Source organism: Panthera uncia, chromosome B4 (genome assembly GCF_023721935.1).
Source record: "Panthera uncia isolate 11264 chromosome B4, Puncia_PCG_1.0, whole genome shotgun sequence".
In the NCBI taxonomy this organism is placed as follows: domain Eukaryota; kingdom Metazoa; phylum Chordata; class Mammalia; order Carnivora; family Felidae; genus Panthera; species Panthera uncia.
The window spans coordinates 72,620,130-72,636,365 of record NC_064809.1 but is presented as its reverse complement, the minus strand read 5'-3'; positions in this window follow the sequence as shown (position 1 = coordinate 72,636,365).

Below are 16,236 nucleotides of genomic sequence, written 5' to 3'. Positions count from 1 at the left end.
CAGTTGTCTCAAAAAGAAGTACATGGGCACGTGGAGGTGAGAATCAGTCCTAATCACCAGCAGCATCACCAGGTTCCCCATCAGGGTCAGGACGTAAATCACCAGAAACAACATGAAGAGCAGAATTTGAGTCTGAGGGTCAGCAGATAACATAAGGAGGATGAACTCACTGACAATGCTGTGGTTTCTCATGGTGATAAAAATATCTACCCTGGGAATCCAAGAAAGAAAGACATCAGAACTCCTTTTGTGCCTCCAATTTACCCCTAATGCCTTAGCCTTCCTGTTCATGTACATTATTTCACAAATGTACTGGAAACCATGTTGAAATATTTCTAAGCTGACTTCCTAATCATGACAATAAATTTGATATTCTTGGATGACAGCCCACCATCCCTCTATCAGTTCCTTATGTAATTTTGTAGGCCCTCATCTTATGCCCCTAGAGGTCCCCTTCTTTTATTTTTAAGATAGGTATTAACACAAAGAACATTTTGTATATTCAGTGGGAATAGAGAAATGTTGTTGGTGCGGCAGAATAAAAGGTTAATAACAGAAGTAAAATCCTTGAGAAAGGGACAATGACCCAGAGCACAAGTAATTTTGTCTATAGGTAGGAGAAGGGGGCCTTTATCTGTTGAAAATAAGAGGTAAGGTAAAGAGAGTGGGGACTAAGGCAGCTAGCTTAGTAGACTGTATGGCTAAAATATGAGAGAATTTCCAACTGTTTGCAAAGTTTTTGATAAAATGTGAGATGAAATTATGAACACGGTCTGTTTATCTATCTATCTATCTATCTACCTACCTACCTATCATCTATCTTATCTATTTGTGTGTGTATATGGTGTGTGTTTTTAGTGCTGAGGGATTTTGATGATCTAAGAACACAAAACTCAGGTACATCAAGTGGAAGACTCACTAAGGAAATGCAGTAGGATTCACTGGTGATACATTTGCCTATTTGATATTTGGAGACTAATATGAACAAGTACGTGATTATCTCAGTAATATTTAGCTGCTTAAGCACATGTATAGAACAGAAAGAGATGTGATATTAAATGGGCTTTGTTTTTTTCCAGGAATATGCAGTGACAAAGAAAAAAAAGGTAAGGAACTAATGCATGTTTGCAAAGTGAAATGAATCACAGAAACAAGGCTGTATAAGGAATTAAATGGGGAACATGCAGAGGATTATGGCTATGGCAGTCACATATCCCATGCCCAGCTTAAACCACACTCTGCTCCTGTCAATGTCTCAGCCAGCTTTGGAAGTCCACAAGACAACCAACCTACATTTTCACATTCTAAAACTTGTCTATGTTCTTCTGCTTTGTTCTGACACACATGACTTGCAACCTCAGACTCAGGATAACTACTCTGTAATGCTGTCCAAGTCCATCCCATAATGGCTTTTCCTTCTAACTCAAGACAACTGATCAAAGACTGATCTCTCTTCCCTTGACTGTTAACCAAGCACTGGATGACTAAATTCAATTACCTATTTAAATAACCAGCAGCACCAGGTGGTGGCAACTATACTTTGAGATCCCCTGACAAACTGCTCATATCCTGGGAAAATTATTCATTTTGTCCAGGTAGCATTGAGAATCTTGTATTAGGACATACCTGGGAAGAATTCTATTGAAAATTAATATTTGTAATGAGATATATCCTGGCAATAAGAAATGATGAGTTGGGGCGCCTGGGTGGCTCAGTCGGTTAAGCGTCCGACATCGGCTCAGGTCATGATCTCACAGTCCATGAGTTCGAGCCCGGCATCGGGCTCTGTGCTGACAGCTCAGAGCCTGAAGCCTGCTTCGGATTCTGTGTTTCCCTCTCTCTCTGACCCTCCCCTGCTTGTGTTCTGTCTCTGTCTCAAAAATAAATAAAAACATTTTAAAAAATTTTAAAAAAAAGAAATGATGTTATGTATATTATTTTTCCAACATATGTATATTTATTTCCAGTTATTTGAGGGATGGGTTATGAAAATAATGGCTAAAATTTTCATATTTCACTCATTAATTTAGATCTAATCACAGTGTCCATTTGGGTTCCTGCTGCCCAGATCACATTATCTCCAACCATCATATGGATAAATCAGCTGGTACAGAATTGAAGCATGAAATCCTTTATGTTAGGCAAAAGGCCCATGATACCCAGGATGTGGAAGAGAAGGAGGTACTATGCCTCTGTGACATGATTTTAGGGCAATACAAAGAAAAGCCCTTTCCTATCTTCCACCTCCAAATAGTCCTGACTTACTAACTGCAAAATATTCTATGAATTATGGGATGAAGTTTATCCTTGAAACAAAATGAAAATGGGATAAGCTTGCATGTGTATTTGCACACATAAAATACAATGACAGGAAGAAAAGTTGCCATCAGGGGCCTGACTTCCACAGAAGTGAAATGTCAGATTTCTTTTTAGGGTATTTGTAAAGTGTCAAAGATATTTCCTTAAAATAAGTAAATAAGTAAAATAATAAAAACAAATCTTTTTACTATGGCTAATGACCAAAAGGTATTATTAGTGATTTCTTTCTTCTGTTGCTTTTTAAAAATATTTTATTTTTTCTTTTTTAAAGTTTATTTCTTTTGAGAGGGGCAGAAAGAGAAGGAGAGAGAGAGAATCCCAAGCAGGCTCCACACTGTCAGCACAGAGCCCAACGTGACACTGTGAGATCATGACCTCAGCCAAAATCAAGAGTCGGATGTTTAACTGACTGAGCCACCCTGACACCCCTTCTTCTACTGTTTCTAAACATAAAGTATCAATAACTTTGGAAAACATGATATAGTAGTTTTGTTGCTAGATATTAACATAATTAGAGGGAGAGAGTTAATTGGATCCCATCCAAGGGAAAAATAGCTAAGGACTGGTCAGTGCAGAATGAAATATGAAATGACTTTATTTCATAATGTTGACCTGAAAGTATTAGCTGAGAACATTAATAAGTGTATTAATGGTGAGGAAGCAGGAGAAACAGGTTTAGCATTTTATCGATTTTGAAAGACAAGCTTGGCCACAAAGGAGCTTAAATCCCTGGTTTTATGAAGAGGTATCTTGTATGAGGAAAAAAAAAAAATACTAAAACCAGAGTTAAGCAGGTATTGGAGATAAGCATCACCTAGTTCATTTTTGCCCAGATTGTGCCTCAATCTTGCCCCACATGTCTCAGGGGTAGTCCATCTGAAGATTATTATAATGCAGATAAAGTAATTCTCTGAAGCTCATAAGACTGGTTGAGGAGGAGACAGTTTAAAGCATGAAGAGTGGAAAACATGCTCCTAATGTCCTACCATATCCCTATCTGCAGTGCTTTCAGATGGTGGACTCAGCTTCTCCAACATAAAATAAGGGCTTTATGCCTGAGGTTCAGTAAGTGTAGCACAATGTTGCCAACACCCTGCAATTTAGACAGACGTGTGGTATAGCCGGATCATGTCACTTAGTAGCTGTTTAGCTTTGGAGATATTGTTTGATATTTTAAATTATAATTGTTCCACCCATAAACTGAGTACATTTGGGGGAAATAATATATGTCTTATATTTGATTGAATTAGCCTATACATAAAGAGCCGGAAACAGGACTTCCGATCTATTAACATAAATGTTAATGCATCCCAGGAAAAGGAAGAAGAGTATATCAGAGAAGTAGACTGAAGCATGTTAGGGAAGAGATAATATGAGACCATATTGCAAAAGAGCTGCCTCTAAATGTAGGGATAGTGTCTAAACTTGAGAACAGTAAGAAGATGACAGAATTCAAGGGAAAGGTAAGTCTCCCAGAAAGCAGTAAGAGAGGAAGGAAAGGAAGGAAAAAAGGAAGTACCTCAAGGAGTAGGTTGGGAGAAGACAAAATCATCAGAGGAATCAGAGGAACATTTTCGTCCTCGAATTCTCTTAGGGGAGATATTATCCCAGAGTTTTGAATCAATAGGTAGAGGGATCAGGTGATATTCATTAAAAGAAGATGTAACACAACTTTCCAGCTCTGGGAATAGACATTTTCATACATTTTCCTCTGTAACTCTAAATATTTTGCTGACAGAATTTTCTGAACAAAGGATTCTGATACTCTACCAATCAAAAGACCAGTTGGTTTAGGCTGAACTAAGGATCCCAAGGGACTGGCTCAATAATCTATATTCCCAGGAGTTATAGCTGAAACCTACGGTGTAGACTCAGTTGCTAAGAAGCTTGAAGTTTTAAAAAGACACTGGGGTTTTTCTCATGTGTGACCTTTGCAACTTATAAACTGAAGCAATCAACCTGAACTCCTAGATGTGCTCTCCAGCTAGTCTGGGAACTGAAGAGAGGTAGGGTTGGAAAAGAGAATTTGGAATCTTTTCCCTCAGGAGCAGGTCATATGGACCCTCAGAGAATTTCTTTGGGATCTGAAAAGAGATTCACAGCTAACCTCCAGATTATCTTCTCATATGTGTATGAGATTATTTTATTTATTCAATTTGGTTTAATATTAATCAATATTAATATTAATCAAGTGAAGTAACTTTTAAACATTTTTAAATAATGTAAATACTAATCTGTATCTTATACAACAGATACATAGTCATGGCAAAGAATATAAGCAGAATGCAATTTTCAATAGCTTTCCTATAATCTCTCCTATTCTTACCTTACCTCAAAGATCAGGAGTCAGAAGGGGAGAAGTTTCCAGTTGTTAACGATACCTGGTCTAATTATATCCAATAACCAGGAAAATATCCATAGGAATCAGTATGGTGCTACCTATATATGTGTATTACATATATTTATATATAAAACAAATTATACTTATGGATATGTATATATATAATTTGACTTTCAAAAAAGAAATGTTTAAGTATAAAATAAAAACTAATAAAATGATTATATATAGAAGGATGGAGAAAATAAACAGGATGGGGAAAACAAAACAGGGAAGAAATTTGTGTTATTTTTAATGTTATTTGTTATATAGTATTGACTTCTGAATAACCTATTTTACCAAACAGAAACAGATTAAATTCAAAATTCTAAAACTAAAAACAAAACCAAAACAAATAAGCCTAGCTATACATCAAAGAAATGATATAACCACTATAGAAAAAAATGGTTTCAAATGACCTGAGATTGTAAGATTTTAAGTGGACTGTTTCAGTGAGAGAGACAATCTAATCAGTAGTCTTATTGTTCGGAATAATATTGGTATGGTTTTTTGAAACTATTATTTGTACATTTGAAAGATAAAGCAAATATTATGCTACTGTTGTTAGGAATACTTATTCAGCACAAGAGCAACGTGACACAGTATAGAATCAAAGAAATAAGAATTTTTGCAATCTTAAATTTGAATTTGAAATATTTATATTATTAAAATGTCAATACTACCCAAAGCAATCTACACATTCCATAAATTTGAATTTGAAATATTTATATTATTAAAATGTCAATACTACCCAAAGCAATCTACACATTCAATAAATTTGAATTTGAAATATTTATATTATTAAAATGTCAATACTACACAAAGCAATCTACACATTCAATGCAATCCCAGTCAAAATTGCACCAGCACTCTTCTCAAAGCTAGAACAAACAATCCTAAAATTAGTATGGAACCACAAGAGACCCAAATAGCCAAAGTAATATTTAATCTTTGGCAAAGCAGGAAAGAATATCCAATGGAAAAAAGACAGTCTCTTTAACAAGTGGTGCTGGGAAAATGGACAACAACATGCAGAAGAATGAAACTAGACCACTTTCTCACACCATACACAAAAATAAACTCAAAATGGATGAAGGACCTGAATGTGAGACAGGAAACCATCAAAACCCTAGAGGACAAAGCAGGCAACAACCTCTTTGACCTCAGCCGCAGCAATTTCTTACTTGGCACATCTCCAAAGGCAAGGGAATTAAAAGTAAAAATAACCACTGGGACCTCATCAAGATAAAAAGCTTTTGCACAGCAAAGGAAACAATCAGCAAAACTAAAAGGCAACCAGCGGAATGGGAAAATATATTTGCAAATGACATATTGGATAAAGGGCTATGATCCAAAATCTATAAAGAACTCACCAAACTCCACACCTGAAAAACAAATAATCCAGTTAGAAAATGGGCAGAAGACATGAATAGACACTTTTGCAAAGAAGACATCCAGATGGCCAACAGACACATGAAAAGATGCTCAATGTCACTCCTCTTCAGGGAAATACAAATCAAAACCACACTGAGATACTACCTCATGCCAGTCAGAGCGGCTAAAATGAACAAATCAGGAGACTATAGATGCTGGCGAGAATGTGGAGAAAGGGGAACCCTCCTGCACTGCTGGTGGGAATTCAAACTTGTGCAGTCGCTCTGGAAAACAGTATGGAGGTTCCTCAAAAAATTAAAAATAGAACTACCATATGACCCAGCAATAGCACTGCTAGGAATTTGCCCAAGGGATACAGGAGTGTTGATGCATAGGGGCACATGTACCCCAATGTTTACAGCAGTGCTTTCAACAATAGCCAACGTATGGGAAGAGCCGAAATGTCCATCACCTGACAAATGGATAAAGAAGATGTGGTTTATATATATGATGGAATACTACTTGGCAATAAAAAAGAATGAAATCTTGCCTTTTGCAGCAACGTGGATGGAACTGGAGGGTATTATGCTAAATGAAATAAGTCAGGCAGAGAAAGACAGATACCATATGTTTTCACTCATATGTGGATCTTGAGAAACTTAACAGAAGACCATGGGGGAAGGGATGGGGGAAAAAAGTTACAAAGAGAGAGGGAGGTAGGAAAACCATATGAGACTCTTAAATACACAGAACAAACTGAGGGTTGATGGGGGTTGGGGGGAGAGGGGAAAGTGGGTGATGTGCATTGAGGAAGGCATTTGTTGAGATGAGCACTGGGTGTTGTATGGAAGCCAATTTGACAATATATTATATTAAAACCATAAATTAAAAAACTAGAATAAGTGAAGAAAAAAATAAAATAAAATAAAATAAAAAGAAGTATTTGTGAACTTGTTACCTTTTGTTTTGCTTTAAATGGCTCTATTGAAAAAGCCTAAAAGTATTGATAAAGTATTAATGATCACCTATGGTACCCTGATTTTGGCTTCTAAATACCATTAAAGGAAGCAGAATTCCTTAGAAAAATGGCTGATTACAGGTTTAGGGCAAAAAGTACACATAAAAAAGTCTGATTTTTTTTTTTTTTTTTTTTTTTTGGTGCCAGAAAGTAAAGGAGGCATAAAACCTATTATGATCATCAGAATGATACAGCAACAACACCACAGGCCAAGAACAGAATATTTTAGTGAAAAATAATTACTGAAATTGATTAAAACACACTGCATATATAAAAAGACATGATTTCATAGCAATGCACAAACAATTATTCAACCAATCAATTGATAAAGCACTGAAAGGGGAGCTTCTGGGAAGATGGAGGCGTAGGAGGATGCTGGGCTCACTGCGTCCTGCGGATCACTTAGATTCCACCCACACCTGCCTAAATAACCCAGAAAATCGCCAGAAGATAGCAGAATGGATTTTCTGGAGCCAAGCGTAGACAAGAGGTCCACGGAAGAGGGTAGGAAGAGTGGAGAGGTGGTGTGCACTACATGGACTGGCGGGAGGGAGCCGGGGCGGAGGGGCAGCCTGCCCACTGGCAAAGCAGAGCCCCCGAGTCTGCCTTGCAAAAACGGAGGGGCCGGACAGAGTATGTTCTGACAGCAAGCGGAACTTAACATCTGGGAGGTTATAAGTTAACAGATCTGCTCGGAGAATGGGAGGGTTGGAGGACAACGGGAGGGAGAGTTGTTGAGCCCCGGACAACAGAGTGCAGCTAGGCAGGGAACAAAGGCACTCGCCAGCGACATCTCCATTGCCCATCCCCCAGCCTAAATCCCAAAGGGAACCGGTTCCTACCAGGGAACTTGCTGGCACCACGCAAACACCCAACACTGTGCTTCTGCGGATCCATCCCTCCGGCAGGTCTGACTCCCTCCCGGTGCCACAGGACCCCTCCTGAAGCAGATTTCCAAAGGAAAAGGGAGCTGAGCCTGCCCCTCCTGCCCCTGTGCACCTTGCCTATCCACCCCAGCTAATACGCCAGATCCCCAGCACCACAAGCCTGGCAGTGTGCAAGTAGCCCAGACGGGCCAGGCCACCCCACAGTGAATCCCGCCCCTAGCAGAGGGGAAGAGAAGGCACACACCAGTCTGACTGTGGCCCCAGCGGTGGGATGGGGGCAGACATCAGGTCAGACTGCGGCCCCGCCCAGCAACGCAAGTTATTCAACAGCACAGGGGAAGTGCCCCGCAGTTCCACACCACTCCAGGGACTATCCAAAATGACGAAACGGAAGAATTCCCCTCAAAAGAATCTCCAGGAAATAACGACAGCTAACGAACTGATAAAAAAGGATTTAAACAATATAACAGAAAGTGAATTTATAATAACAGTCATAAAATTAATCCCTGGGCTTGAAAACAGCATAAAGAACAGCAGAGAATCTATTGCTACAGAGATCAAGGGACTAAGGAACAGCAAGGAGGAGCTAAAAAATGCCATTAATGAGCTGCAAAATAAAATGGAGACAACCACAGCTCAGATAGAAGGGGCAGAGGAGAGAATAGGTGAACTGGAAGATAAAATTATGGAAAAAGAGGAAGCTGAGAAAAAGAGAGATAAAATCCAAGAGTATGAGGGGGAAATTAGAGAACTAAGTGATGCACTAAAGAGAAATAATCTATGCATAATTGGTATTCCAGAGGAGGAAGAGAGAGGGAAAGGTGCTGAAGATGTACTTGAAGAAATCATAGCTGAGAACTTCCCTGATCTGGGGAAGGAAAAATGCATTGAAATCCAAGAGGCACAGAGAACTCCCTTCAGACTTGAATTGATCTTCACACGACATATCATAGTGAAACTGGCAAAATACAAGGATAAAGAGAAATTTCTGAAAGCAGCAAGGGATAAACGTGCCCTCACATATAAAGGGAGACCTATAAGACTCGTGACAGATCTCTCTACTGAAACTTGGCAGGCCAGAAAGGAATGGCAGGAATTTTCAATGTGATGAACAGAAAAAATATGCAGCCGAAAATCCTCTATCCAGCAAATCTGTCATTTAGAATAGAAGGAGAGATAAAGGTTTTCCCAAACAAACAAAAACTGAAGGAATTCATCACCACTAAACCAGTCCTACAAGAGATCCTAAGGGGGATCCTGTGAAACAAAGTACCAGAGACATCGCTACAAGCATGAAACCTACAGACATCACAATGACTCTAAACCCATATCTTTCTATAATAACACAAAATGTAAATGGACTAAATGCACCAACCAAAAGACATAGGGTATCAGAATGGATAGAAAAACAAGACCCATCTATTTGCTGTCTACAAGAGACTCATTTTAGACCTGAGGACACCTTCAGATTGAAAGTGAGGGGATGGAGAACTATTTATCATGCTACTGGAAGCCAAAAGAGAGCTAGAGTAGCCATACTTATATCAGACAAACTGACTTTAAATTAAAGGCTGTAACAAGAGATAAAGAAGGGCATTATATAATAATTACAGGGTCTATCCATCAAGAAGAACTAACAATTATAAATGTCTATGCGCCGAATATGGGAGCCCCCAAATATATAAAACAATTACTCACAAACATAAGCAACCTTATTGACAAGAATGTGGTCATTGCAGGGGACTTTAATACCCACTTACAACAATGGATAGATCATCTAGACACATGGTCAATAAAGAAACAAGGGCCCTGAATGATACATTGGATCAGATGGACTTGACAGATATATTTAGAACTCTGCATCCCAAAGCAACAGAATATACCTTCTTCTCGAGTGCACATGGAACATTCTCCAAGATAGATCACATACTGGGTCACAAAACAGCCCTTCATAAGTATACAAGAATTGAGATCATACCATGCATACTTTCGGACCACAATGCTAGGAAGCTTGAAATCAACCACAGGAAAAAGTCTGGAAAACCTCCAAAAGCATGGAGGTTAAAGAACACTCTACTAAAGAATGAGTGGGTCAAACAGGCAACTAGAGAAGAAATTTAAAAATATATGGAAACAAACGAAAATGAAAATACAACAATCCAAATGCTATAGGATGCAGTGAAGGCAGTCCTGAGAGGAAAATACATTGCATTCCAGGCCTATCTCAAGAAACAAGAAAAATCCCAAATACAAAATCTAACAGCACACCTAAAGGAAATAGAAGCAGAGCAGCAAAGACACCCCAAACCCAGAAGAAGAAGACAAATAATAAAGATCAGAGCAGAAATAAACAATATAGAATCTAAAAAAACATAGAGCAGATCAATGAAACCAAGAGTTGGTTTTTTGAAAAAATAAACAAAATTGATAAACCTCTAGCCATACTTCTCCAAAAGAAAAGGGAGATGACCCAAATAGATAAAATCATTAATGAAAATGGAATTATTATAACCAATCCCTCAGAGATACAAGCAATTATCAGGGAATACTATGAAAAACTATATGCCAACAAACTGGACAACCTGGAAGAAATGGAAATTTCCTAAACACCCACACACTTCCAAAACTCAAACAGGAGGAAATAGAAAGCTTGAACAGACCCATAACCAGCGAATAAATTGAATCAGGTATCAAAAATCTCCCAACAAATAAGAGTCCAGGACCAGATGGCTTCCCTGGGGAGTTCTACCAGACGTTTAAAGCAGAGATAATACCTATCCTTCTCAAGCTATTCCAAGAAATAGAAAGGGAAGGAAAACTTCCAGACTCATTCTATGAAGCCAGGATTACTTTGATTCCTAAACCAGACAGAGACCCAGTAAAAAAAGAGAACTACAGGCCAATATCCCTGATGAATAGGGATGCAAAAATTCTCAATAAGATACTAGCAAATCAAATTCAACAGCTTATAAAAAGAATTATTCACCATGATCAAGTGGGATTCATTCCTGGGATGCAGGGCTGGTTCAACATTCACAAGTCAATCAACGTGATACATCACATTAATAAAAGAAAAGAGAAGAACCATATGATCCTGTCAATCGATGCAGAAAAAGCATTTGACAAAATTCAGCACCCTTTCTTAATAAAAACCCTCAAGAAAGTCGGGATAGAAGGAACATACTTAAACATCACAAAAGCCATTTATGAAAAGCCCACAGCTAATATCATCCTCAATGGGGAAAAACTGAGAGCTTTTTCCCTGAGATCAGGAACACGACAGGGATGTCCACTCTCACCGCTGTTGTATAACATAGTGTTGGAAGTTCTAGCATCAGCAATCAGACAACAAAAGGAAATCAAAGGCATCAAAATTGGCAAAGATGAAGTCAAGCTTTTGCTTTTTGCAGATAACATGATATTATACATGGAAAACCCGATAGACTCCACCAAAAGTCTGCTAGAACTGACACATGAATTCAGCAAAGTTGCAGGATACAAAATCAATGTACAGAAATCAGTTGCATTCTTATACACTAATAATGAAGCAACAGAAAGACAAATAAAGAAACTGATCCCATTCACAGTTGCACCAGGAACCATAAAATACCAAGGAATAAACCTAACCAAAGATGTAAAAGATCTGTATGTTGAAATCTATAGAAAGCTTATGAAGGAAATTGAAGAAGACATAAAGAAATGGAAAAACATTCTGTGCTGATGGGTTGGAAGAATACTGTCAAAATGTCAATACTACACAAGGCTATCTACACATTCAATGCAATCCCAATCAAAATTGCACCAGCATTCTTCTCGAAGCTAGAACAAGCAATCCTTAAATTCACATGGAACCACAAAAGGCCCCGAATAGCCAAAGTAAGTTTGAAGAAGAAGACCAAAGCAGGAGGCATCACAATCCCAGACTTTAGCCTCTACTACAAAGCTGTAATCATTAAGACAGCATGGTATTGTCACAAAAACAGACAAATAGACCAATGGAATAGAATAGAAACCCCAGAACTAGGCCCACAAAAGTATAGCCAACTATCTTTGACAAAGCAGGAAAGAATATCCAATGGAAAAAAGACAGTCTCTTTAACAAATGGTGCTGTGAGAACTGGACAGCAACATGCAAAGGTTGAAACTAGACCACTTTCTCACACCATTCACAAAAATAAACTCAAAATGGGTAAAGGACCTGAATGTGAGACAGGAAACCATCAAAACCTTAGAGGAGAAAGCAAGAAAAGACCTCTCTGACCTCAGCCATAGCAACTTCTTACTTGACACATCCCCAAAGGCAAGGGAATTAAAAGCAAAAATGAACTATTGGGACCTCATGAAGATAAAAAGCTTCTGCACAGCAAAGGAAACAATCAACAAAACTAAAAGGCAACCAATGGAATGGGAAAAGATATTTGCAAACGACATATTGGACAAAGGGCTAGTATCCAAAATCTATAAAGAGCTCACCAAACTCCACACCCGAAAAACAAATAACCCCGTGAAAAATGGGCAGAAAACATGAATACACACTTCTCTAAAGAAGACATCCAGATGGCCAACAGGCACATGAAAAGATGCTCAACGTCGCTCCTCATCAGGGAAATACAAATCAAAACCACACTCAGATATCACCTCACGCCAGTCAGAGTGGCCAAAATGAACAAATCAGGAGACTACAGATGCTGGAGAAACGGGAACCCTCTTGCACTGTTGGTGGGAATGCAAATTGGTGCAGCCGCTCTGGAAAACAGTGGGAGGTTCCTCAAAAAATTAAAAATAGACCTACCCTATGACCCAGCAGTAGCACTGCTAGGAATTTACCCAAGGGATACAGGAGTACTGATGCATAGGGGCACTTGTACCCCAATGTTTATAACAGCACTCTCAACAGTAGCCAAATTATGGAAAGAGCCTAAATGTCCATCAAATGATGAATGGATAAAGAAATTGTGGTTTAGGTTCCGGAAGATGGCGGCGTAGGAGGATGCTGGGCTCACCGTGCGTCCTGCTGATCACTTAGATTCCACCTACACCTGCCTAAAGAACCCAGAAAACCGCCAGAGATTTAGCAGAACAGAGTCTCCGGAGCCAAGCGCAGACGAGAGGCCCACGGAAGAGGGTAGGAAGGGCGGCGAGGCGGTGCGGCTCCACGGACTGGCGGGAGGGAGCCGGGGCGGAGGGACGGCTCGCCGGCCAAGCAGAGCCCCCGAGTCTGGCTGGCAAAAGCGGAGGGGCCGGACGGACTGTGTTCCGACAGCAAGCGCGACTTAGCGTCTGGGAGGTCATAAGTTAACAGCTCTGCTCAGAAAGCGGGAAGGCTGGAGGACAAAGGGAGGGAGAGCTGCTGAGCCCCCGGACGGCAGAGCTCAGCTTGGTGGGGAACAAAGGCGCTCGGCAGCGCCATCTCCCCCGCCCATCCCCCAGCCAAAATCCCAAAGAGAACCGGTTCCTGCCAGGGAACTTGCTCCCTCCACGCAAACACCCAACTCTGTGCTTCTGCGGAGCCAAACCTCCCGCAGCGGATCTGACTCCCTCCCGCTGCCACAGGGCCCCTCCTGAAGTGGATCACCTAAGGAGAAGCAAGCTAAGCCTCCCCTCCCGCCCCCGTGCACCTTGCCTACCCACCCCAGCTAATACACCAGATCCCCAGCAACACAAGCCTGGCAGTGTGCAAGTAGCCCAGACGGGCCACGCCACCCCACAGTGAATCCCGCCCCTAGCAGAGGGGAAGAGAAGGCACACACCAGTCTGACTGTGGCCCCAGCGGTGGGCTGGGGGCAGACATCGGGTCGGACTGCGGCCCCGCCCACTAACTCCAGTTATACACCACAGCACAGGGGAAGTGCGCTGCAGGTCCTCACCACGCAAGGGACTCTCCAAAATGACCAAACGGAAGAATTCCCCTCAGAAGACTCTCCAGGAAATAACAACAGCTAATGAACTGATCAAAAAGGATTTAAATAATATAACAGAAAGTGAATTTAGAATAATAGTCATAAAATTAATCGCTGGGCTTGAAAACAGTATAGAGGACAGCAGAGAATCTCTTGCCACAGAGATCAAGGGACTAAGGAACAGTCACGAGGAGCTGAAAAGCGCTTTAAACGAAATGCAAAACAAAATGGAAACGACGACAGCTCGGATTGAAGAGGCAGAGGAGAGAATAGGTGAACTAGAACATAAAGTTATGGAAAAAGAGGAACCTGAGAGAAAGAGAGATAAAAAAATCCAGGAGTATGAGGGAAAAATTAGAGAACTAAGTGATACACTAAAAAGAAATAATATATGCATAATTGGTATCCCAGAGGAGGAAGAGAGAGGGAAAGGTGCTGAAGGGGTACTTGAAGAAATCATAGCTGAGAACTTCCCTGAACTGGGGAAGGAAAAAGGCATTGAAATCCAAGAGGCACAGAGAACTCCCTCCAGACGTAACTTGAATCGATCTTCTGCACAACATATCATAGTGAGACTGGCAAAATACAAGGATAAAGAGAAAATTCTGAAAGCAGCAAGGGATAAACGTGCCCTCACATATAAAGGGAGACCTATAAGACTCGTGACTGATCTCTCCTTTGAAACTTGGCAGGCCAGAAAGGCTTGGCACGATATCTACAGTGTGCTAAACAGAAAAAATATGCAGCCGAGAATCCTTTATCCAGCAAGTCTGTCATTTAGAATAGAAGGAGAGATAAAGGTCTTCCCAAACAAACAAAAACTGAAGGAATTTGTCACCACTAAACCAGTCCTACAAGAGATCCTAAGGGGGATCCTGTGAGACAAAGTACCAGAGACATCACTACAAGCATAAAACATACAGACATCACAATGACTCTAAACCCGTATCTTTCTATAATAACAGTGAATGTAAATGGATTAAATGCGCCAACTAAAAGACATAGGGTATCAGAATGGATAAAAAAACAAGACCCATCTATTTGCTGTCTACAAGAGACTCATTTTAGATCTGAGGACACCTTTAGATTGAGAGTGAGGGGATGGAGAACTATTTATCATGCTACTGGAAGCCAAAAGAAAGCTGGAGTAGCCATACTTATATCAGACAAACTAGACTTTAAATTAAAGGCTGTAACAAGAGATGAAGAAGGGCATTATATAATAATCACAGGGTCTATCCATCAGGAAGAGCTAACTATTATAAATGTCTGTGCGCCAAATACCGGAGCCCCCAGATATATAAAACAATTACTCATAAACATAAGCAACCTTATTGATAAGAATGTGGTCATTGCAGGGGACTTTAACACCCCACTTACAGAAATGGATAGATCATCTAGACACACAGTCAATAAAGAAACAAGGGCCCTGAATGATACATTGGATCAGATGGACTTGACAGATATATTTAGACCTCTGCATCCCAAAGCAACAGAATATACTTTCTTCTCGAGTGCACATGGAACATTCTCCAAGATAGATCATATACTGGGTCACAAAACAGCCCTTCATAAGTTTACAAGAATTGAAATTATACCATGCATACTTTTGGACCACAATGCTAGGAAGCTTGAAATCAACCACAGGAAAAAGTCTGGAAAACCTCCAAAAGCATGGAGGTTAAAGAACACCCTACTAACGAATGAGTGGGTCAACCAGGCAATTAGAGAAGAAATTTAAAAATATATGGAAACAAACGAAAATGAAAATACAACAATCCAAACGCTTTGGGACGCAGCGAAGGCAGTCCTGAGAGGAAAATACATTGAAATCCAGGCCTATCTCAAGAAACAAGAAAAATCCCAAATACAAAATCTAACAGCACACCTAAAGGAAATAGAAGCAGAACAGCAAAGGCAGCCTAAACCCAGCAGAAGAAGAGAAATAATAAAGATCAGAGCAGAAATAAACAATATAGAATCTAAAAAAACTGTAGAGCAGATCAATGAAACCAAGAGTTGGTTTTTTGAAAAAATAAACAAAATTGACAAACCTCTAGCCAGGCTTCTCAAAAAGAAAAGGGAGATGACCCAAATAGATAAAATCATGAATGAAAATGGAATTATTACAACCAATCCCTCAGAGATACAAGCAATTATCAGGGAATACTATGAAAAATTATATGCCAACAAATTGGACAACCTGGAAGAAATGGACAAATTCCTAAACACCCACACTCTTCCAAAACTCAATCAGAAGGAAATAGAAAGCTTGAACAGACCCATAACCAGAGAAGAAATTGAATCGGTTATCAAAAATCTCCCAACAAATAAGAGTCCAGGACCAGATGGCTTCCCAGG